This window comes from Python bivittatus, unplaced genomic scaffold, assembly GCF_059951505.1.
Source record: "Python bivittatus isolate LINGU-HERP-01145 unplaced genomic scaffold, Pbiv_v1 ctg000960_np1212, whole genome shotgun sequence".
NCBI classification, from domain to species: Eukaryota; Metazoa; Chordata; class Lepidosauria; order Squamata; family Pythonidae; genus Python; species Python bivittatus.
Window position 1 is genome coordinate 9,441,150 of NW_028277124.1, and position 13,913 is coordinate 9,455,062.

At 39.7% G+C, this 13,913-nt stretch overlaps 1 pseudogene; it reads left to right on the forward strand.

Annotated features, from left to right (window-relative positions):
- Nucleotides 1-10,686: 10,686 nt before the first annotated feature.
- On the forward strand, nucleotides 10,687-13,059 carry LOC107326185 (protocadherin alpha-5 pseudogene; annotated as a pseudogene).
- Nucleotides 13,060-13,913: the final 854 nt, after the last annotated feature.

Here is a 13,913-nt window from a genome sequence, read left to right on the forward strand (position 1 = left end):
GTCATTGGAGGGGACTTACGACAGCAATTGGGACCAGAATTTCCATCGCTAAATGATGTGGTTGTAATGTGAGACATCATGTGACTGCATCGCTTAGCGACTGCAATCCTGGCACTCCCAGTTGTTGTTGTTAACTTAGAATCATGGGTCATTAAGTGGAGGGAGTCCCAAGTAAGAAGCACGGGGATGCTGCTGGGGGGTGGGGGAGGCCCTGGGAAGCCTGGTGCAGGTCGTGAGAAAGTTGGGGGGTGCTGTAATGCTGTGCAAAGCCACAGCCACCCCTGAAAGCCTCAGCCACCCGAACCCAGCCCAGCAGTGCAGTGGAAAGCTGCCATGCCCTAGGAAGCTTCAGCCGCCCCAGCCCAGCCTAGCAGCGCTTACAACTGCAGGGGCACTGCAACTCCCCTCACCCACCTATTCCCCCCCCGTGCCCTTTTGGCCACCCTGCACAGTGGCACTTGTTGATGGCAGCACCAGGGCTGGGGCTGAAGTAGAGGCCCAGGCCCTTCAACAGTCTCAGCCAGCTGCCACTGTCCCCAGTGCTGCTGCTGCCACTGAGAAATGCCACCTCAAGCTCCACACTGTGGCCAGCCACCCCAGCACCATTGCCCAAAGCCACATTTTCCCCCACCGCCCTGCACTCTACAGGCTCTGCCGCGCCCATCTGACCTTCGCCATTTTCCTCCTACTGTTGACAAGGTGCACCTGATGTGACCCTACTGTATGCAAGGCAGCTGCTGGCCATGCTAGGCTTTCTTCCCACGAAGGGGCTCCTGCTGTTCTCCAGATAGTGGACCCATTCTCGTGAGACCGGGAGAAGACCAGAAGGTTTTCAAAGGATCGTGAGAATGGGGCGTGCAATTTGGAGAAGGAATGGAGTACACAATTTGGAGAAGGAATGGTGCAAGTAACTTGGAGAATGGTATGAGCGGCCTCAGAAAGAAGGCCTGGTGTGGCCAGCAGCTGCCTCACATATGGTGGGGTCAGGCTAGGTGTTCCCCATCAGCAACGGAAGGAAATGACGAAGGTCAGCTGGCTGCAGCAGAACCTGTAGAGTGCAGGGCGGTGGGGGCAACTGGAGCTTTGCACAATGGTGCTGGGGTGGCTGGCTGCAGTGTGGAGTTTGAGGCAGCTGGCTGTGCCTGCTGAAGGCCCTGGGCCTCTACTTCAGCCCCAGCCCTGCCACTGAGTGCTGCTGTGCAGGGCAGCCAAAAGGGCATAGATCTGGGAGGAGATAGGTGGGTGTGGGGAGTTGCAGCCCCCTTGTGGTCGTAAGTGCGGGCAGGCTGTCAAGAGCCCAAATTTTGATCATGTGACTGTGGGGGCACTGCAACGGCTGTAACTTTAGGCATGGGTTGTAAGTCCATTTTTTCAGCACTGTCGTAATTTCGAATGGTCACTGAACAAATGGTCATAAGTCGAGGACTACCTATACAACAGCACTGAAAAAAGTGACTTACAACTGTTCCTTGCACTTACAACCATTGCAGGGTCCCTGCAGTCATGTGATCGTGATTTGGGCGCTTGGCAACTGTCTCGCATTTATGACGGTTGCAGTGTTCTGCAGTCACGTGATCGCCATTTGCAACCTTCCCAGCCAGCTTCTGACAAGCAAAGTCAGTGGGGAAGCTGGCAGGGAAGGTTGCAAGTCGCAGTCACATTATGTCTCGCATAACAATGTGGTGATTTGCTTAACAACTGTGGCAAAAAAGGTCATAAAACCAGGTGCAGCCATGTGAAGCCTCACTTAATGACAGCACCACAACGATGAATTTTCTGGTCCCTACTGTGGTCATAAGTTGAGGACTACCTGTAAAGTTTTTAGGTACAGGAAAGATTTACAAAGCTGTAAAATGTTGCAAAACATTCTAACAATGACGATACTGAAGGAGACTTTTGAAGAATGGAATCAGAAAATAGTAGCCACAACATCAACAATGTCAGTAACAATGTCTGCTTCTATGGATAATCTATGTCCAAATGATGTCATTGGAGATATGACAGATGTAGAACAAATTTTAGCTGACAAGATAGAGATGGTATTGAAAGTGGATTTACAACTGATAGGCCAAGAGAATAACTTAAAAAAGGATGTTTTAATGGACCTACAAAAGAAACTGGTTGAGGCTTTACAATTTAAAAGAGGAATACAAATGACAAACCAAGAGAGTGACCTGAATAATTTTTTCCTACTGGATTTACAAAAGAGGCTTGTTAAAATCTTGAAGAACTTTGTGTGATGGGACAAAGAAGAAATGAAGAGAAATCAAATCTTATGACAATATTTGAATGAACTAAAGATTAAGACTGTTAGAAGTTAAAAGAAGGAATATAAAGATGGCTTATTTGATCAAGGTAAAAACAAGATATGTTACCTCTGGGAACCCTTCACGGACTTTCTGCTGACATCAAGACTGAAAAGATTATGTTTTATGGATGGAATATGGGATGAAGAGATGTTGTAACCTTAGAGGGGGTGAAGAGTCACTAAATTTGTTTATACTTGTTGTGATGAAGGTTGGAAGTCACTTCTTTATATATTTCTTTTCTCTTTCCTTATTATATTCTTACTTTTTTCTTTCTTCTCTCTTTCTCCTTTTTCTTGCACTTTTTACTCCTTTCTATTCTCTTTTCTTTCTTTAAGTTTAGTTTTTACTATTATAATCAAAATTCTTAATAAAAATTATATATAGAGACACTGACTTGATGGCATGTAATCAATCAATCAATCAATCAATCAACATAATCAATGTAAGGGGGAGGAATACAAATGGGTAAGTAAAACAAATTGTTGTACAGCAATGTTTTTAATAATATCTGCAATCTTTGGAGAGTGATCTTAATGAGGAGGGCTTAATGTTAGAAATATTAAACACAGACAAGGAACAAAAACAGCAAATATTCTTTATGGAGTCTGGGATATTGCTTGATAGAGCATATAAGAGGAACCCAGGTCAGTTTTCTTCAATGTCTATGCTATTGGGGATGTTTTGTCTGCATGTGTGTGTGTGTGTGTGTGTGTGTGTCTTCGAGTCAGTCTTCACTCCTGGGGACTGCCTGGACAAGTCCCTACAATTCTCTTGGCAAGATTTTCAGAAGTGGTTTTCCATGGCCTTCTTCCTAGGGTTGAAAGAGAGTGACTGGCCCAAAGTCACCCAGCCCCAGCTGACTTTGTGCCTAAGGTAGGACAAGAACTCACAATCTCCCAGTTTCTAGCTTGGTGCCTTAACCACTACACCAAAATGCCTGTCATTGGGGATTATGGGTATCTATCTATTTATTACATTTATAAGGCTGCCTGACTCTGGGTGGTGTACAATATTGAAACAATTGAGAATAACACAAAAGAACAACAAGAGTTCAGAGAAAAATAAACACAATCTCTGACAAATCATTCATCACTACCAATACTAGCCCACAACTTGGGGGAAGAACCAGTTTTTAAGGGCTCATTTAAACAAGAGCAAAGTGGGGGAAGGCATACAAATCTCTGGGGGGATGTTATCCCAGAGGCCAGTCGCAATGACAGAGAAAGCCTGCTCCCTGGGTACCATCCAGTGTCACCATTTAAACAATGGGGACCCAGAGCATGCTGTCTCTGTCTAATTGCACAGAATGGGCAGAAGCTATGGACGACAGATGGTCCCTCAGATAACCAGGAACTGAGCTCACCACCTTTGGGACAATTGGCCTAGATTATAATTGCCAGATAAAGTTATACAGTACTGTAATAACATGTATCTGTGCAGCTCTGTTTGGAGACCTGTAAAAAGATAACATTAGTATCCTGTGTCTTAGGTGTGGTGCTTCCTGACCATGAACAAGACACCTTGATGGGTAGCAATTTGCTCCAGACCACATGTAGAGCCAGGGTAACAATGAACACGTTGCTCTGTCATTTCCTGAATCTAAAATGGCTGCCGGGAAAAACCTGCAGAGCAGAGAAGGCATTGATTGTGAATGGAGTTCCCTTGCCAACTGGCAGAACTCAGATATTCCCAGCTGACATCCTCTCAGGCAGACTTCTCCAATCCACATCTCCACGAAGGAGAGATGCTTACCTTAGTGCATAGCCAAAGGCAGACTCCCCAAATCCCCCCTCTCCAGGGAAAAGGCTTTGGTTCTTTGGGAAATGGTAGACAGTTTTCCTGCAGGAAGGAGACAAACAAAAAATTGGGTATTGAGGCTAGAAAACAGGATTACTGAGCTTTTGATAAAAAGTTGTAATCTACTAGAAGCAGGAAAATCTACTAGAAGCAGGAAACCAGGTCCAAAAAAGTAAGCCGAGAACTTTTGCCTCAGGCATCAAGTCTTCCTAAGGAACAGATAATAAGTTTAGCTAGGAGTTTTGCATGAAATTAATTCTTATTATGGCTGTGTATTTTTTAAAATTTAATATTTTGTCTGAACTGTTTACTGTCTATATTCAAGCTTAATACTTTTTTTTTTTGCAGGTTGAAACTTCTTTACAGCCTATAAATATGAGCAGATCAACATAATCTCCTGGTCTCCTGAAGTTTTATATTTTCCTTTTTATTTTTTATGGAAGATCTTTTAAAAGTTTTTTAAAAAATCTCTTTTTGCAGTTGAATATCTCACATGTGACTATTTAAAACTAAAATATTTTTATACAGTATAGCAATCTCTGTATGTGGCCTTTTGCATAGCTAATGACTATTAGGAGCCAGTCAAAATGCACTCTCTCTCTCTCTCTCTCAGCTGCTGATGGGAGTATCTTGATCCTTACCAGCATCACAACAGTTCTAAGAGGAAATTGAACTCTTCTCCTCTGTTACTGTCCTCAGAAAAAATCCTTCCTTAAACCTGGTATTATCATTTCCAACACCCCTGCCTCCAAGTTTTTGGATGGCTCTGCTTGTATCAGCTGCACCTAAACAAGGGTTAGGGTTAGGGCTTCTCCTTTCATTCCTCTCATGTAGCTTAAAGAGTTGTTAAGTCTTAGCAGCAGATGAGCATGACTGTGTACTCTGGGGAAAAAGATTTGTATTTTAAGGCCAGCATGGCTGCTTCTGTTTTTTGTTTTAATATTCAGAGTCACTGTAATAATACCTGAAGGAGCAAGAATTCAGCATTTCCAGAAACTACATTTTTATTCTGATCCTGTAATCGGGATATAGAGACTAGCATTTACTAGCTTGTATGGATTTTACTTCTTTTTTTTTAACTTTCTAAATGCTGAACTATACATATTAAATTACCTTTAATAAGTCTTCGCTTAAGTTATCTTTATTGAGGGACTGTAACAATGAGCCTTTATGGATTGATTGAAGTTATTCTATATATAACTTCTGTACATTTGATTGGTGATCTGAGAGTGCAAGAAATCTTCATGATATAGATGCACAGGTCTGTCTTACCATGGTAAGATAACTTACGTATCCCCAGGATTCTTCCCCATGTTGTTCGCAGTTATTCCTTATTATTTATTTAAAAGAATTATACCCCATCTACTACACAGAAAAATCTTGTAGTGGATTACACTGCACAAAACAAGGTAAGCAATAAAATCAGGTGAAATAAGCAATATTTTCAGTAAAAGCAGACAATTACAGATTTTAAAAAAACATAAAGAAATTACACTGATAAGCACAGCATGCCCTTCCCAGCCATGGGATGCCAAGGAGATCCATCAAATCTAAATCTTCACATTTAGGCAGCCACATGCTGAGAGAGATGCTCCCTCAGATATCAAAGTCCTAAACTGTTAAGGGCCTTAAACTTTATCCCTAACACCTTGATGTTGACTTGCAACATGGTGGCAGCCAGTGTGATTTGTTTAGGACTGTGTTTCTCAGCCTTGGCAATCTCTAAGATGTGTGGACTTCAACTCTCAGAATTCCCCAGCCAGCATAGAAATCTGTCATATCTTGCAATTCATCTTTTTTCCTTTAAAGAATGCTGCCATTTATTTTTATTCTGAACTATTGGCCTGATCTTTAAAAGAATAATAAAAAACCCATATATACAATACTAGCATCACTAGCCTTTTAAGCGATTATCTTCCCTGCTTCTTTTCAAGAACAAGCTGCCTTGAACACCAGTGTAGAAATCATTTCATTTTATCATTTGTTTTGCATCTTTTCTTAAGAAAAAAAAATGTAGGCTGTTGTAATTCTGCTCCAAAACAGTTTCAGACATTGGTTTTGCTCCATCTCTAGAGACAGTGCTGTTCTGAGATATATTTGCATCAGGAGTAGTTTGAGTATTTGGGGTAAGCTAAATGTGATTAAGATGAATTTAAACTCAGAGGCTTATTTGGAGGCCTTTTAATGTTTATTTCATTACTTTATTTTAGAGAAATTTACAGGGTATAGACTACATTCCTTTGACAGGGGCATCTTGCAAATTTTGATGATCTATTAGGAAAGACCTATTTGATTTTCCACATTTTCAGGCTTATCACTGGACATTTATTTTAGCTTTGATTCCACCATGAATAAGAAACTTTAGAATTCAGCTCTTCTATGGGCTCAACTTTTTTTGATCCCTCTGCAATGCTGGCAAGTATAAGGATTCCTATTTGTATGGCAATCAGTTTTAATTCTGAAAGCCAGTTTGGTGTAGTGGTGAAGGTGCTGGCCCAGAAACCAGGAGGCTGTGAGTTCTAGGCCTCCCTTCGGCATGAGAGCCAGCTGGGTGACTTTGGGCCAGTAACTCTCCCTCAGCCCAACCCACCTCACAGGGTGGTTGTTTTGGGAAAATAGGAGGCAGGAGTGTCAGGTAGGTTTGCCCCCTTGAGTTGACCAAGTATGTATAGTATGTATTTTTAAAAGGGGTGGGACAAAAATCTAATAATATTTGATCTTGACGGCACAAGTTACATGTGGAAAATACTGGATCATAGATATAATTTTGACTCTTGCTTGTGAAACTCTTACATCACAAAATAACCTCAGTTTAGACTGGATAAACTGGGCCTCCCATAGTATTATCACTTTGCATCAATCTAATTCAGAGGAAACTGTTTTTTTAAAAAACCCTAGTTTGATTTACCTCTGAATGCTTTTTAGCAGTTTATTCAACTCAGGCACTTCAGCATTTGGGCCTATTGGGCCTGCTTCTGAAGTTCCCCCTTGGTTGGATATTCTGGAGGACTCAGCAATGTCTCATAAGCTAGGAATCTATTTTTACAGGAAGGTGAAGTATGATGTAACCTTGGAGAGAGAGGGTAAAATATAAATGCATTTATGCCCGCTATCAAAAAGATCAGAAGCCGCTTCTTTATCATCTTTTTTCTTTTTCTATTTTCTTTCTGACTTATTCACTATTCTCTATTTTCTTTGTTTCTTTTCTAATACTTGTATTGCTTTTATCTTGTTAAAAAGTTCTTCAATAAAAATTATATTAAAAAAAGGAAGGTGAAGGAAGTTGATAAAACTGACATTATTTATTCATATGAATCCTAGAAAACAAATTTGGATGTTCTGTTCTGGTAATTTAGAAAAATGTTGCATTATATAACATGAAAATAGTTACCCCTGATTTTACCTTCATTCAAAAAAATATTGTTATGTGTTTATTGGCCATCTCAGATAATGTTTAATAAGGGATAGTTGCAATCACTTTGCTACTGGAGATGTAATTCAGGAGTAGGAACATTAACTCATACGGGCTGGGTCTTACCTTATTATCACCAGAGTTTGGACTGATAATAACAGGGTATTAATTTTCATCCTCCAAAATTTTATTGTGGTTGAGAGGTCTTATCTGGATTGTGTACTGTATAATTTGATTTTTTAAAAAAACATTTTTATTATTTTTTATTTTACTCCAACAAGATTATAAGTTCAGTGTACTGCATAATTTAACGAGGCAGTTATTATTTGGCCTTGATCTTACAATTAATAACAGAGGGGCAGAATGCATACTGTGAGAATAATCCCCCTCCAGAAAATATCCATTTAAACTATCTCACGTGGATGAGATAGTTAGGAGAATTAGAATGAACAATGTTTGAGGAGTTCAGATATGGATATACTGTATGTGTTCTCAGTGCAAGCCTCACCTTGAGAAACCACATTGTGAAGCTGTTCTGGAGTCAATAAAGATTTTAAAAATAGTTCAGTGTATGAAAATGATATCAATGCTGTGCAGTGCTTTGGATTGGATTTTAAAAAGATGCTCCAGAGTGCATGAATAGAGCACCTGTCCTGATGCAGCTGCATCTTTTCTTGGGATTATACCTCTGACACTCCTGTCTAGAATCTAATCTAAAGCACTGCACAGCCCTAATATAAACATCTATCACTTTAAAAAATGACAGGCAAATTAAAAATTAAATTTAAGCTTTGTCTGACTGGGAATACCCTGAGGCCACGAGTAAGTTAACTGAGAGCTTAGCTTCCAAATTATTTAAACACAGAAACAACATCAGGCATTAATTAACCCAAAAAGAAAAGGAAGGGAAAGCCCAACATGATGTCTGGCAGAGGCACACCTTCGGACAAACACTGAAAGATTCTACCACTTTTTGGCATGTTATAAATGTCTATTTTATAAACGGACACCTAGACTAGACAGTGTTATTGCTATTGATTTGGGAAAAACACTATCAGACAATCTTTGAAGGCAAGCCATTTCAGCTGTTAGCCCCAGATACCAACAGAGGGTTTTTTTTTTAATGGCTGGCTTTCTGTCATTCCCACTGAAATGGGACCTGAAAAATGGGAAGGTAATTAATGATAATTTGATTAAAATAGATGTGGCTGATGGGCCTATATATTGGCAGCCACATCTATTTCATCCATGTGAACCAGACACAGATCCCAGAAGACTGAGGGCTTGCTATCATAATCCTGATCTACAAGAAAGGTAAGAAAATAGATCCTTTCCTGTTAATTATCACCCCATTAGTTTGCTGAACATTCCTAAAAATGGAAAAATCCATATCCATAATATGGAAAATATTAGGAATATATCAAGAAACACTCTCTTTGCAAATACTGAAATTACTAATTAATTTCTATCTTCTTTTTAGTTAGGGATGAACCATTAGGCAGTGTATTAGGTAATTACTTCCAGTGTTTAAAAACATCAAACTCTTTGCCTTGTATATACACACAGACAAATACACACACACAAAGACTTTGTATAGTTTAGGGGAAGAGGTGTGAGCTCCCATGTTAACTTGCTTTCTCACTAAGTGATTACTGTAGTAGTATCTTCAGCTAGTTTGCAACATTTGTCCAAAAGAAGGGTTCTCATAAGTGGATCATCTTTATGTCTCCAAAGATTATGCACATGCTTGTAGACCCAGCTGAACATGCATTTCACCTAAAGAATTTTGAGCTTTTTTATCACTGCAAAGGAAAATAAGAAATATACAAACATAGAGTTAGTAAAATCACTAAAATTAAAAGCTATAATAAAAGTATTAATAGTAAGCAGTCATCTCAGTATAGATACAAATATGATATGGAATTGGCAGCATAAAAATTAATTAATTAATTGCATTTATTATACAGGGTTATACAGTGACAATGTAAATTACAATGCAAATATTATTTCCTGGATTCAAGCTTTGTTGAAGCCAGTGGGTTTGCTTTGGATAAGTTCTTAACAGGCAGGCCATGCTCAAGACACATAGAATATTTAGCCAAGAATGAAAAGTACTGATGTGCACATGGGCATACTTATCATAATCCAAGTCACAGCCATCTGCATAGTATTCCTCTTGGTCACTGAATACCCCACTCCTGAGTAACATTTCATACTTTTTGTTTCAGTGGCTTTCAGGATCACCTCAACTGTTCTCCACTTTCCATAGGAAAGTGCCTGCCTCTCCTTGAAGGTAATATTAAAATAGCTGAACAACCCTAAATGGGACAATTTCTGGCATCACAATTTAGTGAAATGCAAAATGCATCAATTTCTATCATTAACTCCCCCAATTCAGGAAGAAAAAGGACAATGTTTGCTGACATCACCACGTATGGGGTCCATATCATAGGACATGTCCCCTTACAGCCCTCATAAGAAGCAAGTATGGATTTAAAATAATGTTTAAACTGCTTTTAAACTGCATTAGGCCAAACATCAGTTAAAAAACAAACATCCTGATTTGCCATATAAAAATGTGAGATAGGCAGCCAGAAATATATGCTTACTATCAGAAGAAATAGTATGGAGGATATAAATATAGGGTATAAGGATATATATAAATATATATAATAGGGTATAAGGATTTATATGAGGATATAAATATAATAAGCAAATGAAGACGGAGTCACTGTACTAAAGTTAAAGACATAATTAATCAAATATAATCAACTGTAAGTCTAGAAATGTCACATAACCAGTATATTCCTAAATTATTATTGAAATGCTTAATGGAAAGAGATTCCCTTTGAATGAATATGTTATCATATGTTATGACTTACCAATCATAATAATCAACATGTGGAATTTATGTGGTGAACTGATAAGATACATTGCTCAACTAAAATATTATGGTTTTCCATTGACATCAAATCTTAAAACCTTACACCCATCTAGTCGCATGATGTCGCTCTCTGCTTAGATATCTTGTTAAGGGGAAGAAACAGCTATTCCTCTGCTGTCATCAGGGATCATTTAGTTTCTGTAACTGGGTGAATACAAAGGGATATTACAAGACCGATTTAATTATTTTTAGTTCACAAAGCAAGCCCACAAAATATTTCTGAGATGGTTGTTTCATGGAGAGGCACATTCATGAGGACTATGCTGCACCTCTTTCTGGTTTGCATCACCTGGAAAATGGGGAGCAGCCAGCTCCATTATTCTGTACCTGAAGAATCCCAGCATGGCACCTTTGTGGGCCACATTGCCAAGGATCTGGGGCTGGAGACGGATGAGCTGATTCATCAGATGTTCCAGATGGAATCCAAAGATTCTTGGGACTATTTTGAGGTAAATGTCCAGAATGGGATTTTGTTTGTTAATTCTCGAATAGACAGGGAGGTGCTGTGTGCTAGGAACCCTTTCTGCATCATTCATTTGGAGGTAATTGTGGATAAGCCTTTGAAAATCTTCCATGTAGAAGTGGAAATCAAGGACATAAATGACAATGCTCCACTTTTCACAAGTAATGAACAGTCCCTTAATATTGCAGAATTAATGTTGCCAGGTACACGTTTCCCTCTGAAGGGAGCTTCTGATGCAGACATTGGTTCTAATGCTCAGCTTAAGTACAAGCTTAGTTCCACAGAATATTTTACTATTGAACAAAAAATAACTGGTCAGTACAGTGTATCATTGATGCTCATTTTAAATAAATCTCTGGACAGAGAGAAAACATCTGTGCACCATTTATTGCTTACAGCTACTGATGGGGGCCAACCAGAACTCACAGGCACGCTCCAACTTGAGATAATTGTGATGGATACAAATGATAATGCCCCTTTCTTTAATCAATCTGTTTATAAGGTGAAAATATTAGAAAATGTGCCCAACGGGACACTGGTTATCATTCTCAAAGCAACAGACTTAGATGAGGGAATGAATAAAGAAATTTCTTATTCCTTCAGTAATAATGTTCCTTCTGATGTGTTCAGCATTCATTCTGATACAGGCGAGATCAGAGTGAAAGGGGAAGTGGATTTTGAAGAAACTAGTACGTATAATATTGAAATTGAGGCAAAAGATAAAGGTTATCCCCCTTTGTTTGGACACTGCATGGTCCTTATTGAAATTTTAGATATAAATGATAATGCCCCTGAGATGACATTGAAATCTGTGTTGGTGCCAGTGCCTGAGGATTCCTCACCAGGAGCAGTGATAGTTCTAATCAGTTTTACAGACAGGGACTCTGGATCTAATGGGCAAGTGAGCTGCTCCCTGTGGCCCATTGGACTTCCATTCAAGCTGGTGACAACCTTCAAGAATTACTACTCTGTGGTATTAACTGAGCCTGTGGATCGAGAGCATGTGGCAGAGTTTGAATTGCTGATTGTAGCCCAGGATCAAGGGTCTCCCTCACTATCAGTAAGCAGCAACTTAGTGGTGCCCATCAGTGATGTGAATGATAACGCACCTGCTTTTGATCAGCCTGCCTACACAATCTTCATAAAGGAGAATAATCTACCTGGTGCTCATATATTCACAATGTCTGCTGCTGACCCAGACATGGCTGAGAATGGCCTGGTCAGCTATTGGCTGGATGAGAAACTGGGGCCACTCTCAAACTGCATTTCGGTACACTCAGAAAGTGGGAAGATGTATGTGCTGCAGTCCTTGGACTATGAGGAGCTTAAGCTGTTGGAGGTCCATGTGAATGCTAAAGATGCAGGACGACCTTCTTTAAGCAGCAATATCACAGTACAGATATTTGTGGTGGATGAAAATGACAATGCTCCAGTAGTTTCTGGATTAGAGGAGATCCCTGTCTTACTCAAGGTCCCTGTCATGGCTGGACATTTAGTGGGCAAGATCCGTGCTCTGGATGCAGATGCAGGCTACAATGCCTGGCTGCGCTATGAACTACATGAGCTAGATAGCGGGCCCTGGCAAGTGGGGCTTTACAGTGGTGAGATTAGTATCAAACATTCCCTGGATGAGACAGAGAACAGCAACAGTCAGACCCTGTTGGTGCTGATAAAAGATCATGGAGAGCCACCGCAGTCAGTTACAACAACAGTGAGTATATCACTGGCGACGAATACTCAGAAGATTCAGGATGATGCCCTTCTTCCCAGGAGGAGAGGTAATATGGAATCCCTAATGGTCAATGTTAACGCCTACTTAATCATTGCCATTTGCTCAGTGTCCAGCTTGTTCCTGCTTATAATCATCTTGTACGTGATTCAGCAGTGCCACAGCCAGGTAAAAGAGACAGCAGTGTATGGTCCTGGCACAGCCACCCTGGTATGCACCAGTGAAGTGGGCAGCTGGTCTTACTCAAATCGCCATAGCCATCTTTTGGGAGGAATCAGTGGTGAGGCTGGTGCCAAAACTGACCTTATGGTTTTCAGCCCCAACATACCTGTATTTGCAGAGAATGAAGAAATGGGCAGTGTGAAAGATTTGGCTACGGTTTCTTCTGGACAGGTGAGTCAGTAACATTGTACATTAAAGTAATAAGAAAACTGTACAAATTTGGAATATTTACAGGGAGATAAAAATACAATGCCAATATTTAACATTGTTTTAATTTGATATTTTGATTTATCATCTTGTTTGTAGACAGGTTACATTGATTTGACAAATAAGTTAGAGAATTTCAGCAGAAAACAGAACTCAATAAAATAACTTTAGCTGTGTAAATACAGTGGTTTTTCTATGAAATAGCTCTAATAAAAGAGATTCATAGATACTGGGCATGTTGGCTCAGGTAATTTGAAATAATTATGTTAATTATTTAGCAACATGATACAAATTTATTTTTCAGAATTAGTGTATGCTGCTAATGTGGTATAATGTTTGAGATTTTTAATCTATAAAATCTCAAGTGATACATTAAACTTTTCAGAAAATCAGATAGACAGAAAATATTTAGCATTTCTTTCTCCCCTATTTTTTTCACTTTCAACTATAATTCTTCATTCAGATTTACTCTTTTTCTGTGTAAAAAGAAGCTTCTTTAAGCAAATAAAATAAGGAATTCTAATATTTAAAGCTGGACACAAATGGCTTTTCCAAATTGTCTGCCAAATTTGTTGGCAGAGAAATTAGGTGAACAATCTCCCCAAATTAAGATAACCTATATGATTACCTATATGATTAGAACAGGTGGTTCTGGAAGCGTATGTGTGCCTTCAAGCCAACGTTGACTCCTGGCGACTGCCTGGATAGGTCCCTGCAGTTTTCTTGGCAAGATTTCAGAAGTAGCTTGCCATTCTTTCTAGGTCTGAGAGAGAGAGTGACTGGTCCGAGGACACCCAGCTGGCTTTGCGCCTAAGGCGGGGCAAGAACTC